Source organism: Platichthys flesus, chromosome 14 (genome assembly GCF_949316205.1).
Source record: "Platichthys flesus chromosome 14, fPlaFle2.1, whole genome shotgun sequence".
NCBI lineage: Eukaryota > Metazoa > Chordata > Actinopteri > Pleuronectiformes > Pleuronectidae > Platichthys > Platichthys flesus.
Window position 1 is genome coordinate 17,767,074 of NC_084958.1, and position 18,053 is coordinate 17,785,126.

An 18,053-nucleotide genomic window follows, 5' to 3' on the forward strand; every position below is an offset into this window, starting at 1 on the left:
GTCTTCAGGCGTGTGTCGGTCCTGCAGTGAATTTAACAGTCGCATCCATCAGAGTGACGGCCAGTAAAAAAACTCAGTCTGTGCTGAGACTGATTATTAAAGTGGACATCTGTGGTCTACTTGAGGCATGTGGCACTGACGGTCCTCAGACATATGGGATAACATTTTAATATTCTTACAACAGGCTTGCAGGTGGTTCAGGTCTTTTATTGTTGTAACTCATCTTTCACATGGAGTCATAAGAAATAGGAAGTTGCAGTCGCTCTCTAGTTTTTGTAAAATTGAAAACATGGCCCTTTATTTCATATTGCCCGGACCTACATTGCCTGTGATACATTTTTCTGCATCCCAATGGAAACCAGGAGGGTTTTCTCCTTGTGTCTTGTGCTTTGCGTACACTCTGTTTTGTGCTGGTGTGTAATTTTAAGCAGTTGTCTACCTTCCATTCTCTGCTGTAAATTCCTGTTGTACTTCGTTACAGTCCTTAAAAAGTCATATACAAGTATTTGATGTGCATGAATGAAGTTGAGATGAGTCTTTTCTGTCTTAATCACTTTCTGTCCTGCTGAATCACCTCATCCAATGTCCTCTTGGCTTCATTTGTTTATCCTATCGGCTCGTTGTATTTGTTTTTACAGTGTATTGTACAGCCGATAATGTAAACCAGGAGGATTTGCACATCATTGATTACTGTAATGAATAGGCGAGATGAGACCCTGATCTCAGCTCGATGCTAGAGGCTACTGTTTTATATGCAGGAAATAAATACATCTCCAGTCTTTTTCCAATTAAGGGGAGAGGAAATGTAGCTATAATTTAGTTGTCCCCCCCCTCCACCACCCCCGGTTCTGCCCACTAATAAAACGGATTTAATGTCAACGATTTACACGGCAGTGTTTCAGCCTTATGGACTCACAGCGGAGCTATTAGCAGAGATTCATGCAGCCGGACCAGTAAGCACACATTACCTGGAAAGCTCGCACACAGAAGCAGAGGAACACACCAAGGCTTCTGGAAGATTTCTATTGTGTTAACTTCTTCAGAGAAGGCAAGACATTAATTCTCTGGTTTACTATTGGAAATCATCTGCATTGAATGTATGAGCCAGCGCAGCACTTGGAAAAATTGCCTCACTTAAATGTAAGGAAGAATTTAAGCAAGGAAGAATGGAAGCAGTTTATATAGCTGTGAGAATTGATACTTGCTTTTAGACACTTGACTTTTTTGCAGCAATTTTCCCATAACTTTCTGTAATTATCTCTGTGTATATGATACGTTTATGAAGCAGAACTCCAGCACTGTGCAGTGTCTGGATGTGGTATATTCATCAGTGAAAAGCTTTTGAAATAACTAGCAGTGACAATGAACACACACACATATATACACACACACACACACATGCATCAAATATGATCGCATTATAAGTCACATACTCGGGTCATTAATAACGCTCGGGAAAAAGGTGAATCAGTACAATGTGCCATGTAGACGTGAGTGTGCACTTATGAACACACACATTCCTCATTATCATCAGTATCCATCCACCCAACAAATCAGAGGTTGATTGAGTCACACTAAGCCTGGGGTTTGCTAAATCTATAATTACACAGTGGACACACACACACACACACACACACACACACACACACACACACACACACACACACACACACACACACACACACACACACACACACACACACAATCTCCCTCTTTGCTCCCTGTCATGAATACTCCCTCATAATGGTTGCACAGAAAGGAGGAACTAACTGCTATCATTATTTCACATTAGCTAAAGTACAGGCCTGATCTGCTTCCTGTTTGTCTCGGCATTGTTATACCAGTCGACTCATCCTGATGCCAGTGAGGCAAAAATAATGATGTCTTTTGGCATTCATTGAATGAATAGGGAAAGTATTTAGTGGATTCTAATTAAGTAAAAGACAGGCTAATAGAAAAAGCTAAAATGTGCTAATCATATTTGTTCAAATATATATATCTAAGTGTGATTTCCTCTTTAATTAGTTAAATATGATATTCTGTATTACCACCATCCAGGAATCTCGGAGTACTGTATTAGCATGATGCTTATTGAGATATACACGGACAGATGACAGAGTCTAATTCTCTCATCCTTCAGTCGTTAACCGTGAATATTTTTTCTTTTATTTGTCATTCCAACATAGCCCAGTGTGTTCAAACCGTGTGGTTGTTAATATAACAGATTCACATTTCAGCAGAGACTTTTGCCGATGAAATGAAAACATGTTTCTCATTTTCTCCCACCTGTTCCATCTGTAAAATGAGCTCTGCAAACTTAATCCCGTGCGAGCGGCGCATTGTGGCAGTGTCTTTCTGGCAGTGCACTTTTTTTCTCTTTACTGATTGCTTTTCTCATTTGATAATGAGGTCTGTAACGTGCTGTGAAATCGGGAGTCGGGAGATAAAGCCGTCAGGTTGATTTGTCTGAAGCCGGGGTGTGCTGATTCCATTATTTGGCCGGGAATTGGCTGTCACTGGCTGCTCCGGATTTGGCATTCATACCAGGCACAGGTGTACTCTTGTAGCTTATCTCAGCCTTTTTTCTGTGTGATGGAGTGGCTGCCTGGGGCCTGTAATGAGCAGCAAGACAGAGAGAGGAAGACTGAGCGAGTCTGTTTTTCAGTCACAGGTGCAGAGAAAGAGGGGGAGAGAGAGAGAGAGAGAGAGAGAGAGAGAGAGAGAGAGAGAGAGAGAGAGAGAGAGAGAGGGGAGAGGGAGAGGGATATCTCATGGATGGTGGTATGATGGTTGGTATGAAGTGAGAAGGACGGAGGCGGAATGGAGTGAAGGAAGGAACAGCAGGTGGAGAGGTGAGGGAGTGTGGGAAAAAAAGAGGGGGACCTTGAATGAAGGTGCACACACACACACAGACACACACAGAGACACACATGCATGCATATAGGAAGAGAGAGAGAGAGGGAGGAAGCCCTTGGCTTTCCCAGTACACCAGCTGACAGGTGCTGCCTGTATGAGTGGCTACCATCCACAGTTTATATCCTGGCTGCATGTGTGTGTGTGTGTCGGTGTTAGTGACATGTGAGACATACAAATCAGCCGCTCATCAAAAAAACTGTGACCGAGGTATTGATGAATGTCGGCAGAAGCAATGATCCTCGTTGTTGCTTCTAGTTCACAGTGGATCGATGAGACCAACTTTAATGTTTGGTTCTGATATGCAAGTTATTATAGCCGGTGATGCTCAGACATCTGTGTGGGGGGGAGTGTAGTTTTCTGAAGCTCGAACCCTGTTATTTATTCTTGCTATTAAACACTACCTTCCACACAAATCACATGTGGATGCTTGAGAACACGCACACACACGTATACACAAAAACACTCACACACACACTCGGTGGGTGTTTAAAAGCTATTTTACAGGCCTGGTTTTAATTGGATTCTCTCCAGGGTTTGATTCCCCAATCAAATGTAATTAGCAAGAATTAACTGTCTTCTTACATTGTGTAAAAGTGCAGAGGCCTGGTGCAGAGCAGGATGCACCTGAGCCGCGCTTATCCAGACAGGCACGGAGATAATGACTGAACAGAAGTGTTTCACCGTCAATCTCTGCATCATATGCGCGGCATGTCGTAGTGCACATTCCCTTTGTTCCATCCTGAAGTCTCATTCCCTGCAGATACTATGTTAACTGTAAATCCTGAAATGTTTGCTCTTGGGAGTCCTGTTGTCAGAGGATGGAACTCAAACGCTGCACACTTCATTCTTTGTTTAATTACTTTCTTTGTCTTGACGTTGTCATTTTCTTGCTCCTCTTTTTCCAACGCTCTACCTCAGCCTCCGTCCCTGCAGGATTGAATTTCACAGCCGGCCGTCACTCGACCAATTCACGCTTCAAATAAGTTCTTGATTTTCTTATCCTTGTCGTGAAAACCAGCTGGAAACTGTAATTCCTTCAGTGTGATGTCCCTGGGGGTTACCTTCCCAATATGTAAGGAAACGAACAGCGGCTCAATATTGAAATGCTGCTGCATCACAGAGCAGCTCATCTATCAAGTGGTGTGAGAGAGTCTGAGATCTCACTCCAGAGAATCTCGTCTTTGCTGCTTCTGCCTCTTTCATGCAATCCTCGTCAAACGAGTGCAGAGTCTCTGAGGTTCGGAACAAAGGTATGATAAACTGAGAGCTTTGCTTCATACCCTCGATGTTGCTTTAAACCTTCCCTTATAATTTATGTCATTAGACTTGTATCAGTTACTCTTATATACTCATACTAATGTGAGTGATGATAGAATACGGTGAATATATTCCAGATACTAAAGGAAGGAGTGGGATGAGAGGGATGATTGTCACTTTCTCCTCCTTGGGAATCATTGAGACTGGTCTACGACATGAGAGCTTGGTACTGTGGCTGGAAAACACTGAGCCTCTGACAGAAACTGGATTAATACACAATCCTGTGACTTTCACATTGTTGAACTTACATAGGCCCTGGTGAGATATGTATTTATAGCCTCCCACATTCAGGAATCAGCTGGGATTATTTGAGAGCTGGAAGGTGTGCTAACCTTCACTGAAGCTTTCCTGTGAAGACGGTCGAGCCCACAGGGTCAAGGTAGTTGTTTGTGGTTTTAAATTGTTACTTGTTTTTGTTTGTTTGTCAGTAAGAATATGCAAAAAACAACTAAACTGGTTTCCATAACACTTTGAGGACGGATGGGACATGGATCTTGATGAAGGGTCCGATATGTTTTGACATTTTCCAAGGGAATGATTAATGGTTTAATTTCATTTTTTTTTTTTTTTTTTTATAATAATAATTTAGAGGACTGATATCTATGACTTTGTGCAATTTGGTCCAGGTCAGTTAAATATAAGGGACTGTTGGGCCTTGTTGGAGGTTGGCTCTCTCATGACTGTGATCATTTGATGTAATCTTTTTGACTTGCCGACATATGGACATGCTTGTAACCATGGTCACCATATGATATTTGGGCACAGTATGCATCTCTCATACACATTAAGACATCACATACCAGACAGGTGAGAAATGGCCGTGAAATCCCCGGCGGGGCCAAATTCATGACAGTAGCTGTGCTTTTGAATTCCTGCAGAAATCACAGAATATCCTGTGGCTGTTCTGCTTCACATCACAGATAAAGCTGAAGAGTCAGATTTGAGCTGAACCGAACTGAAAGCCACATTTTCAAGCTGGATGCATCTGGTTGTTTAGTCCTCGCCAGAGGTTGAACATTACCTCTGACACCAGTGTGAATAAAACAGTGTGAAAAACACCCTTAATGTGTTGTTTTTCATGATAAAAACAAGAATCACCTGACGCACTAAGATGCTTCTAATATTCTTCAATGGTGTTATGTTATGAAAGGAAGTTGTCCAAAGGCATGATCACTTTTTCATTTGATAAACTTAAACTAATCATATATTGTGTATTCGAGTCTTATTTTCAGGAACTGCTGTTGGTACAGTACATCCATATCTTCCTGTGCAGCCCATAATATACCAGTGCTTACAAGTTTCTGCTCAGAGCTGACCAGTAAATCACGCTTGGGATGAAGTTATTCACGTAGACTATTTATAAAAATGACCTGGAGACGAACAGAAGTGTAGAAGCTCAGGATTCCCACCTATCGCTGTGTTTATTAGATGGGAACTAACATCAGTCCAGTCAGTGAGAAAGGAAATCTGCCTATTTCCCTCACAGCTTTCAATCAAGCCACTAAACAAGGCCTTTCCCTTCGCCTTGCACGCCCACACAGCGAGGAAACCAATGCAGCCATGACTGCTGAGGCAAAGGGCTCTTGACAACATGATGGCTGCCATAACTTCATTAAAACATCCCTGCTTCCTTTGTTCATTGACGTTCGCTTGTTTCTACAGGCTGTGCTGTGGATGAGAGTTTCCATCTGTGAGTTTGAGCGTCCATCAGTCTCTAAAGATATCTGGCTATTACGCGTTTGTTTGTGTTATCTGTCCTTTCTTCGAGATTTATTCGCTAATCGTTATCCTCTCCACTCTGAATACAAACAAGAGATTGTGCAGCATCAGCGACGTCTGTGCTTTCACACAGCGAAATATGAGCTGCGACTCAGCACCAGTGCGTCGCTGTGAGACTCCTCTGGAGCCACCGTCCCGGCGACTTCATCACCTTGACTGATCTCTGTGGCAGACGGCAGAATTAGTCCCTTTGCCAACACTGTGTGGAGTCAGGGAATTTGATGCGGCGCTACAGAGAGAGAGAGAGAGAGAGAGTTCACCTTCAGGATTCTGAGTTTGTTCTTGAATGGGCTCGAACTGATGTTTGTTACAGCCGAGTTTGTGCGTGTGTGTGTGTGTTTGTTTTATTAACCTCCCTGCGATGAAGCTTTCCACCTGCACCAAGCTTTTTTGGAGCTTGAAATCTGTTGGACAACCGTTGCGATGAGATATTGTTGTTAAGTTCTGACTTTTCTGTCTCCACTGCTGCTTCACATTCACTTTTTGTATTTTTTCTCTGATCTTCCTTTGCCCTTCACTTGTGCTGCTCCCTTTATTCCACTCAACACATTGTCGGACGGTTTTCTAAGTGTGTGTGAACACGAGCGCAGTCTGAGAGAGCAGTAACCGGGAATGTCTTGAAATTTGGTAAAGACATTTATTAAGTGTGTGTGTGTTTGGTCTTGAAGGAGCAATAAAATGCCTCCTCTCATTCCAGTTCTCTCGGTGCAGAGTGCCTATTAAGATGTGTGTGCTCTAACTAATAAGCTCTTCAAATGATAAATGGCATTACACACACATGCTTCCTTACACTGTGGGTCTCTCTCTCTCTCTCTTTGTCTCTCTCTCTCTCTCTCTGTCTCTGTCTATCTCTCTCTCTCTCACACACACTGCTCTCTCTCTCAGATATTGGATGTTTTTTTTCTTGCTCACAAATATAACAAATATTGAGATGTCGAAAAGATTCGCAGAAAAAGCAACTGCTGTGGTTTTAAATTGAAAACACAACAACACGGCAGGAAGCAAGTGAACAAAAAGATAACATTTCTGAAAACGGAACAAAAAACCAACACATTTCCATAGATAGAATCTGAATGTGAAGATAACATGGACCTGGACATGGTCTCTAACAGAACATATTCATACTCTACATAGTTTTTACATATTATTACATTACATTACATAACATGTCATTTAGTTTTTGTCCAAAGCGACTTACATTTTTAGTACACTCAACATTTATGAGGGGCCATTCAGGGGTTCAGTATCTTGCCAAGGACACTTCGGCATGCAGATGGGGAAGAGTGGGGATTGAACCGGCAACCTTCATGTTGGAGAACGCCCGCTCTAGTACACATATATATATGTGTACTTTAGCTTTTTAAAATCATATTAAAATAAAATAATATAGACGATACTAAAACGCAGCCTCTGCTGCAGATGGGGAGCTCCTGTGTCAGCCTGGCAGACAAATTCAAGTGTCGACTCATCAGCCCAGTTTATTTTGTCATGTCCTTTTCCCTCATTTTTATTGCACTTTATTGCCTTTTGAGTTTGGGATGCTCTTAACCCATTGAGACCTGAGGCGCTGTCTTTAAAAGGATCCTAAAACCCAAGCATTAAAAAACAACCTCCTTAATCCTGAGGGTTTCCTGAAAAAACTTAACGTTCTCTAAAGTCTTGACTCCTCAGCCTCTGAAGCAGATAGAAACATGGGATTCAAAAAACATCTGAAAGCTTTTATTGTAAACTGCCCTCATTGTTGAGTTTACTGTGGTCACTTGGACTTGAGGATAAATTGGAATCGATTTTCTTGGTCATAGGTAAAAGTCGCTCAGATGTAGTAACACATGTTTCGGTCTTTTCATTTTCACAATTTATTATACATTTTTAAAAAGGATAGAGTAATACGGTGAAAGGTCAAGTACCATTCTAGTTTGCCTCCATTTTTCCTCCATAGAAATCAATCTTCTGTATTAATTCGATCCTCAGTATAAGTATAAGCGTTGAGGGATCACATGGATGTGTGGCCACGTTCGTTTAATTGTGTCTTTGTGTAATTTACGTGTGCATATATGTCGCGCTAACAGCGGATGGCTTGAAATGATCAGAGGGATTTGCTGACATCCATATGGGATAATCCCTCAACCTGGTAATACAGTAGGTTTATCTGACCGGTCATGGTGAGAGGAGAAGGGCGCCATTGTTTGACGATTCGATCATGACCCAAGCTGCAACACAGCACGCTCCAGTACCTCAGCACTACGCCACCTTTGTTCGACTTTCTGTCATGACAAGAGAAAGTGGGCGGTTCACAGGTTGGACACAGTGAATTAAGAATACAAGGTGCCCAAGGTCAGGCGACTGTCTTTGAGCACAAGGACACATGCAGAGAGGATTCTGTTGAGTCTGAAATAGAGCTAAATAAATATAAAGCTATTGATTCAAACAGTCAATCGATTTTTGTTCTGTGCTGTGGCTCAGCATGATTATGTGTGAAATGTGTATCTGCACTGCAATGTGAGATAATAGTGTCTGCATTTGAATTGCAAATGATCTCATTATCTATTGAGGGACTTCTCTTTTCTAATGTTTAAGTGTCTAAGTGTTTTCAAAGCCACCCGATCGCCCCCTGAAGTACAGGTCATAAACCCCACCTCCTCCATGGTAGTGAATGGGACATTGTTTCTGGGATATGGTTTCTGTCACTAAGGTTTTTCTTTATCTCTTTGATTGTTTGTCCATGTCATAATTTTTCTGGTCACTTTGGTTTTATTTGAAGCCCAAAAAATGATTGGCATCTGAGACTGACTCGGGATTTGTTGAGTTTGTGTACCGGCGGGACCTCGATACCGGGGCTACATCCCCCGATCACTACTGCTCCAAATGCTCAAGATACTGCTGTTCGTATTCTAGAAAAGTCTAGATTCATTTCTGGATATGGGGAGGAAGTGAAGACTACAGTCTGTCGTCCATACTGAAATAGGACAACAACTAACTGAAAAGACCTAAATGGCGGAGTTTGCTGAACAAGAGGCTCAACCTCTCTCCAGGTCACATGTATGATGCAATGCATATAAATGTGAATTTAATCTTATACTGTGTCACCTATGAACTGAAGTATGTTAAACATTATACCTGCTCACCAGTAGTGTATCAGCATTGTCTTTGTGAGCATGGCAGCATTGCGGAGTGCAGCCTCACAGAGCAGCTCGTTGTATCATCATTAAAACCCTTCAGGTTTGTTTAACGCTTTGACATGTGACTATGAAATACAACAAAGTGTAGCTACAGGCATTGTGTGATTGATGACAAATAGCAGGCATGAACCTGTTGTATATGCCTCTGCCTCACGGAGGATATTACAAAACACACGTTCTGATATATGCATGTGCTCAACCTGGTTTGATCAACGTGATCTGAGGGAGCAGGCTCAGCATCAGAGCTCCAGCGGGGGATAAGGGAGCAGTTTCCAAAAGTCAAAACTCGTGTTTGGATCAATCTCGTCAGGTTGCTGAATCCCTCGCGCACTCCTGTCGTTACAGGAGAGACGATGAATCCACGAGTGGGCCGACGTTTTGTCATATTTTGTCGTAAGTGGGCGGATCCTGGTGCCTTCGACGAGGGATCCACTGCGTCTAGAAACGAGCGCACAAGGCGGAATCTGTGCATGTATTCACTCGCAGCTGTATGATGCAGTCGCTGTTCCAATGTAAGGTCCCACAGAAACAACTGCCTGGATGAGTTTCATGGAGAGGTGGTAAAGAACTGCAGGGCACTAGTTATGTAACCTTGAAAAGGCATGAGAAGTTGATCAATATTTCTATCTCTAGGTCTATAATATGATAGAGATCTGAGCTTGTGAGGAGGTTACATCATCACATTAAAGACTCGAGGGAATGAGGTTGGACAGAGCAGGCAGACTCTGAGGATGTGGGTGTTGGTGTAGACAGGTGGGTTTCTTTCTTTAACAAGCTGCATTCTGTATCTTAAAGCTTCACGGATTTCATTACAGCTGAAATAAGACATGCTTAAGAAGACGTTTTCTTTTCTTCAATTCAGCGTGTATTTTAATGTCCCTTTATTATAAAAGCAGAGAAAAGCAAAAAACAGAACATTCACATATTGGCTGAATTGTTAGCTGTTTGGATTTGTTGACAAACTTTAAACTTCTTAGGTTGATGTTTTTGACCGTTGTTAGGAAATGATGGTAATTATTAGTGCAGGTCAAGAACATCAGGAAAAGCATCTGATAGCATCTATCAGGTGTTAATAAAGTGGTCAACACACCCCATTACATATATTGTGTTTTATTTATTGTGTGTAACTTTTTAATTCTCCTCCCTTTCTACGATCAGATTATCTTTCTCTTGTTTAAACTGCTGTTCTATTTAAACGTTTTCTTTGTTAAGCCTTTTGTAGCTTTGTTCAGAAAAGTGCTGTGAAAATACAGTGAACTATTAATCTAGCTAATTAACTTCCCTACTCTGTTTCATCCTGTTATCTCATCCATTTAAGTCGTATAGAATGTTTCTGTTCATGTTTGATAATACATGTTTAATTCAAGTGTCTTGAAGACTGAATCGCATCCTTTTTAATTTGACAGGTTGTAATTTTCTGTCTTCCTCATTCTCGGTCACATCACGCTTGTCTTCTCCATAATGCACAACTGCAGCGTGTCCTTTCCCCTTGTGTGAACGTGTGAACGTGTGAACACCCAGCACGTGAATAGATGAACCTTTTGGCCGGCAATTCAACAAATTACCATCACAATTTAATAATGCATGCCGGAGCACAGATGAACGGCTGCCGTGGACCTTCATGCCTGACCGATTAGCATTGTAAGAGATTTGATGTGGATTAGTTAAAAGGATTATTACTAGTTGTCGTTTCACCAGTGGACTACAAATAAGGCTTTTGGTTATATTTGGAATGTGTGTGAATGGGATGAACCTGGAGAATTCACGTTTGAATAGAAATTTCACCTCGTCCTGCTGTCTCTATTTCTGTCATCTGTGGTGTGATGTTTCATTGTGCTTTTGCTGCCTACTGCAAAACACGCAGCTCTCTTAAATTCCCTCTGGACATGTACTACCTTCTCTTCTAATTTCGTTAAACACGTCTCTAAAATGAACTATAAAGTGGATTGAATAGGTCTTATGAGGCGACTGAAATCTGGCACAAAGGCTCATATCTGTCGGCTGTTATTCGCTCAATTGGCCATTCTGTACAGACATCCCCTTACGTCCTGTAGCGCCACCATGAGGTTGACCTCTGTGGTGAGCGAATCGTCTATTTGTTGTTATGTTTGTGTTCCTGCCTTCATCGTCCAACACTTTTGTGTCCAAATAACTGCACAACAAGATAAATTCCCACCAGCCTCGGCTGTATTTTGTGTTTAGCATTGATTTGATTCCAGTGTCTCGCTGCTAGCATCCCTGCAGACTCTTCTGGAACTTTTGCTTTTGTTTTTGTAGTTATGAATGTCAGTCCATTTAACCACCAGGTTGCGATTATAATAGGCTTCACTTCTTATGCGAAAAATATTAAATTTATTTGACGTGTACTTTATTTTAACTTTTTTCAATGTCCCATCAACTAACATGGAGAGGGCATGTTGGTAGAAGAGTTATGTAGATGGGTTATGTGGCTGGCTATACTGCAGTCAGCCACTAGGGGTGATCCAGATGTTTTGGCCTAACTTTTAAGGACCTTTCACTGTGTTACCATAATTGCAATGATCACCTGTATGACAAAAGTAATAAATTGGCATATTTCAAAGTAACTCTCACCATAGAAATATCAATGGATACTGTTGAAGATATAAAATCAAAAGTTGACAACTTCTTACGACTCGAACATTTGTAAATGTTGTGCTGCCATATTTAGTCTCGAGCTGCAGTGAACCTACACAATAACAGGACCTGATATATGAGATCAGATAATACATCATATCTTTTGGTGCTTCATGTTTCATGTTAGGTGCGAGGAAGTCTTCCAGGTTAATAATGTGCGACGGAGGAGAAGGAGACAGAACAAATGAGAACGGGGAGCAGAAAATGAGCGGGGAAATGAAAAGATAAGTAGAGGGAGGGCTGGAATAGAAAGATGAGCTGATGATGAAGAGATTAAAGATAAATAGAGGAGTCGGTGTGGAGGACGAGAAGGGTGGGGGTGGTGAGAAGAAGGCGGAAAAGATGAAGAATCAGGGTGGATTGAAGAAGAAGAGTTTAGTATGCCAGAGGCAGCGGCGTTGGGGAGAAGCCACATCCTCTCTGGGGTGAATAGGTCCATTTAGTTGGTTCGGTGGACACACACTCACACGCACACACACACATTGAGGATATTATATTCTAAAATTTGCATAATCCATCCTGTATGGAGAAGAATCTTTGACATCATAATAAGAACACATTTTAACATAGAGACATTCATTTTGCAGCTCATCTAATCTTCTTCTTGAATTTTTAGTTAAAAAGTTTCAGTAACATTTTCCCATGTTTGGAATACTTCAGTATTTTACCTGTTATGCCTTCTGATGAATCATCTTAATAGAGCCGTCGAATGCATTAGCTAACACCTCTATTCAGGCTTTTAGGTGACTCACACAAATGTCCACGTGAGGGGGAAGAGTGTGAAAGTTGATTTATTTCACTATTTAAATTGTTCTGTGTCGCAGGACATAGTTTGATGCGTCATCTCCGGGGTTTGAGGGTTCGAAAAGCACTCAACAGGTCACCAGACGTCTGGTAAATTAGTTGAATAGCAGACAAAGTGGCTGCAAGAGTCAAAAAACCAAGATGCAGGCGCTGAACAAACTCAAGGCTTCAAACAGCTGCTCATGAACCAGTGGGCGACGTCGAGGTGGGTTGCCTCTTGCCCTTAATTCAGCTAAGTCACCAGCAATAAGTTGGAAAGATAAACTTGGAAAAGGGAGGAAACAGGAGCTGGACTTCTGTTATCAAATTCTTATTAGTAATAGGTGTCATTTAGAGTTTGAGTGGCCGTCAAGGCTAAAAAAGCTCTATGTAAATACAGACAATTTTTATTTTACATTGGTTCTGATTCTTTTTATCAGTTGCAGTTCTTTGCAATGGAGCATAAACCAAAATAAACCTATCACCTTCATTTCCATCAGTTGAAGGCTAAACGATTAATTTGTCTTTAAAGGCTAGATTCCATTTAGTAAAAACAAAAAGTCAATCAGGTCAGGTTGGAGGTTGCAGCGGGCCTCAGGTACGAGCTGTAAAAGGCACAAAATGTCTATTGTTTTTTTCAAACCCATTATAATTTGCTGGTGCACATTAGCGATGACTGATAGCCAAGCTGATCCTGGAGGATATGTCATCAGCTCTGATCCGGCAGCGTGTCAATCATCTCAGAAGCAAGATGAGTTTTTTTATGAGGGGAAGCCGATGAAATCTGTTCCATCAATTCTTAAAAGCTATTGATCCTCGTTTTGACAGTGGCTGTCTTTTGACCGGTCACAAATCAAGCTGCTCTGTCGCGTCCAATCCATTTTGTGTCAGTTTAAAAAAAAAGTATTCTGAGATGCTTATTCGTCTTCTGATACATTTTCTGTTGACTGATTGATAGAGCAATTAATCCACTGATCATTTCTGTATTGATTGAACGATCAGTCTGCTGGATCGATATCAACTCTCTTACTGACCTTTTTAACGATGTTTGCAGTTTTTTCAGGTGTCCACTTTAAATACAGTTTCTCTGTCAGTGTCATAAAAAAAAAATCTGAATTTCTGCCATCAGTACCATTTTTTTTTCCCGAGCTGCTGACTCAGTTCCTAGTGTCACAGCGATCCCCTGACCTCATGTTGCTGTATCCGCAAATACGCTGAGTCAAGGTAACGGCTGGGACTGTTTTCCCAGAGAGAAAACCGTCGGATTGGTGCCTTCGTAAATCAGAAGCAGTTTTAGCATTTTTTCACTCGGCTGGAGGAGTGTGTTGCATACTGTATGAATTTATGTGTCGGTTTAAAAGCAAACGACGCGGCGGCAGTAAGGGGGCGATGCCACAGATTGACAATAAACGATTATGTCGTGATGATAAAACTGACAAACTGTGAGTTGCATAAAGTTAATGACACATTTTACTCCTTCATTTGAAACGGCACCGCTCAGTTAAAGTGCATGTTTTCATTTAAAGAGTGATATTTTCCCCTTTCTTCTTATTCACAGCCCCTCATTCACTGACGGCCAAATGTATTTGGATGAGACTGAAATTGTGGGCGCAGGTAGAAGTTATTAAAATGTGTGAAGAACTCTGGCCGTGCAGTGACGTGCAACCGGCCGATAAACACCACTTCCCTCCTCATATCTCCGCTTATCTCTCAATTTCCTCCGCCAGCCGCAGTATTTCTTCATCCGGCTTCCTTCGCGACTCCCTGTGGTGCTAAATTATTGTTGGGGAGTGATTAGTTGAGGTGATGTTAAACACGTCAGGCTTGCTCCCAGGCTCCGTGCTGCTGGGAGAAGACACTTTAAAGGTCCGTGTGCCTTGGACGAAATTGCCGTTCATTTCAGAAATATTAATCTTATATTTAATGTCTAATGAGTGAGGCCATTATTTAAACTGTCATCTTTATCGCCGGCGAGATGACACGTGTCGGGGATGGACTCAATCAGGTCAGTAGTTAACTGATTGATCAAACTTATGGTACGTTTGCTTTGCAGTAATGACTCATCGTAATGTAAGGAGATTAGTGACACTGTAATGATTAATCAAGTGCATATTAAAACGTATTGAAACAGACAGAGGGAGAGTCAGAGATGTGGCTACCTTGATTTATAGGAAGAGGTCTGTTTCATATTCTACACAAAGAAATATACGCCTGGAGAAAATACAACCTTTATTGCGTCTCTTTCTTCCAATGAAGGCCAAATGCTCCTCAACAATATCCCCCCCAAAAAAGGCTGAACCCTTTAGTCATGATTTATTCATTTAGTTATTTAGTCTGTCTCCATAACAATATGTTGTTGTTTTAATCGATCCACATTTGCCACCTCAACCCAGCATAAAACATTTAGTAATGCTGGCTTCAGGTTCGTTTTTTTCCATTAGCTTTTTTAGTTTTCACTCAGATCTCCATGCTCATACTGAAAAGACTCATATTGTGCTTCCGTGAACGTCAGTCTCTGCGGTGAAAGAGGCCCAGGTGTCTCTTTCACAGATATATTGGTATCTGCATTTTCTGATATGAAAACGATAGAGAAAAGATGTGCGTTCATGTTTACCGAAAAGGTCATACGTCTAGAGCGGTGTAGTGAAACCATCCATGTGCAGAGAAGATGATGCTGCTGCAGCCAAAGAGGGTTTCGATCCAGCAGCAACACGAGAGATGCTGCTCGACTGCTTCCGACTTGTCTCAAACCAAAGTCACCTGTTCACTGTGGCTGCCACTTCTCATCCCACGCTCCCTCTCAATATTTCAAACTGTCGTGTTCTCCACGGATCCGATGTGATCTTCATTCCATGTCAAGCTTTACGTAGTCAACAGTGATCATTGTCACTGATAGAATTCGGCACAAGTGCCTTTCACTGCACAGTCTCCACAAAGAAGTACTTCATGTAAGTGCACAGTCGCTGCGTCCTCTGGAGACCGGAGGCTCATTGACCTCACTGTCAGTCAGGCCCAGACACACTCAACACACATACACACATGCACACACACAGACACACACAAGGTTTTATGTCAGTTCACATAAATATAGAATAGAGGTATTTTGGTGCTGTTCAATTGCTAGACAAAAAACAAAAGCTCTGAGCACAGACCCAACAGAGACTTTTACCCTTTAACGTGTGTGTGTGTGTGTGTGTGTGTGTGTGTGTGTGTGTGTGTGTGTGTGTGTGTGTGTGTGTGTGTGTGTGTGTGTGTGTGTGTGTGTGTGTGTGTGTGTGTGTGTGTGTGTGTGTGTGTGTGTGTGTGTGTGTGTGTGTGTGTGTGTGTGTGTGTGTGTGTGTGTGTGTGTGTGTGTGTGTGTGTGTGTGTGTGTGTGTGTGTGTGACTCACACAGACTCCCTCAGACAGTAAGAAATCACTGCACTGAACAATCCTGGTACTTCCTTGGAGTTAGTGTAGGCTGTCAGTTAGGTGGATGTTATTTAAAGGTTCGGCCTCTTGGTTTTCCTTCATTTCTTTATTTATTTACTTCCTTTTAGCTGCAGCTACTCTGGGACTTCTTCTCCGACTTTGTGCATCTAGGTGCTTGCCATCGATTTGATTGATCGCGCCTTGACGTGAAAGGAAAAGCCACCAAAGAAAAAAAAAACAGCCGCAACACAGCCTTTTATTTATTTCGGGTGGATGTTAAAGATCCATTTCTCTCGCTGTCATCTCATCATCTCATCCTAAGATCTCCTCGCGGAGGAAATCTAAGCTGCCTCGCCCTTTCTTCAGGCTTCGGTTCGGGAAGACGATTTGCATCGGGAGCATTTCATCATCGTGGCATCATCTGACCGCTCTCGGTTTCGAATGTGTCAGAGTCAGTTAAAGCTCACGGAACCAACCAGTGATCTCCGAGATGGAATCTTTGATCAGTTGTCTGTCATTGATAGCAGCCGTCACGTGCACTTGCCTGTGCTGCGATGTTTTAATGTTTCATCCACATTTAAGATGAGATTGCACTGCATGCAAATTAATTTATGCTTTAAAGTTCTGATGTTGCTTATGTGGCTCCGTTGCCAGCTCGCAGTCCTCTCCCAGCTGTCAGAAAATAGCTATCTAGAGGGATTGTGTCCCAACTGTCTCTTAAACCTCTTATGCCTCCTGTCCCCCTGCTGGTGGAGTTCAGTTCCCCTCCCGCTGTGCCCCGTGTCTAGTTTATTTTGTAAAGCCTTCACGTTCCCTGTGGATGATCAGCCACTGTCTCTTGACAGTAGCCTCTGACATGTGCAACATTATTTAATCTGAAATTAGCCTGTACATGCTTGACAGCCGGGGGTTGTTTTTGTCATTTTGAAATGTTCAGCATGGGGAGCAGAGCAGCTCTGGTCTGTGTGAGGCAGCAGGTCCAGTCAGCCTGGCATTTGAGCTGATTAGACCTGATGCAGCTGAAAGCGTGCGACGTGGAAACAGCATTTACAAGTCTTCGATGACAGCAGAAATTGGACTTTAATTTAATTTCTTTTTAATTTGATGTATTTAGTGTGCAGGATATTGGAAAGGGACAAACATTTGATGAGTAATGAGGCAGCAACATCCACCGAAAAATCCACAAGCAGATAGGAAACACAAAGTGCATAAAAATACAAGGCACACGTACATAGCAGGAAACTTAGGACTGCACACTGGAAGAGCCTATAGGATCGAACCAATGACCTTGTGGGTAGTGGATGACCCCCTCTACCGCTTGAGCCAGTATAGAGCTGTACATCTTTAATCTTAACTCCACTCTACAGGGTTGCCCACTCATCCTTTCTTCTATCTAACCATTATTTTTCTGTTTGTTCTTTATGGGTCGCGAGGGGGACGGAACACAATTCCAGATGGTTGAGAGGCGAGTTAGACCTTGGACAGGTCACAAGGCTGATAAGAGACGACCATTAATATTTGTTACTCAGTTTAGAGGACTTTTGTGTCAGTGACTGCAGCTTCCAGCAAGCTGGGCCTAGAAGGCACATTCAATTAACTCTGCAAACAATGAATTTCCTTGATTAAAATGTTAAAAAAGTGAAATGTGTCAATCACAACCAGCCAAAACTTTAGCTGACATCTTTAAATCATTTGCCTTTTCCTACAAAAAGCCATAGTTTCCCAGTTTACTGACATCAACCATATATAGAAAAGAAAACTGCAAATATTTGGCATTTAGCTTAGCAGGTTAACTTGGCTCAGCCTTCCAGATACATGATGAGGAGCTTAGATACCCTGCTAGAGCTGCTGGAGTAGAGCTGCTCCTTCTTCATGTCTGGGTGAGGGGGATGTGCAGGCACATCCCATTGGTCAAACACCCAGAGGGGATCGACCCAGAACACGCTGGAGAGATCATATTTATTTCATTTGGCCTGGAGATGCCTCAGGATGCTGCAGGAGCTCGGGGCTGGA

At 42.2% G+C, this 18,053-nt stretch overlaps 1 protein-coding gene across 1 annotated transcript in view; it reads left to right on the forward strand.

Moving 5' to 3' along the window:
* b4galt2 (UDP-Gal:betaGlcNAc beta 1,4- galactosyltransferase, polypeptide 2) overlaps positions 1 to 18,053 on the forward strand; it is a 113,853-nt gene that overhangs the window by 14,445 nt on the left and 81,355 nt on the right. The gene's annotated exons all lie outside the window — the stretch shown is intronic.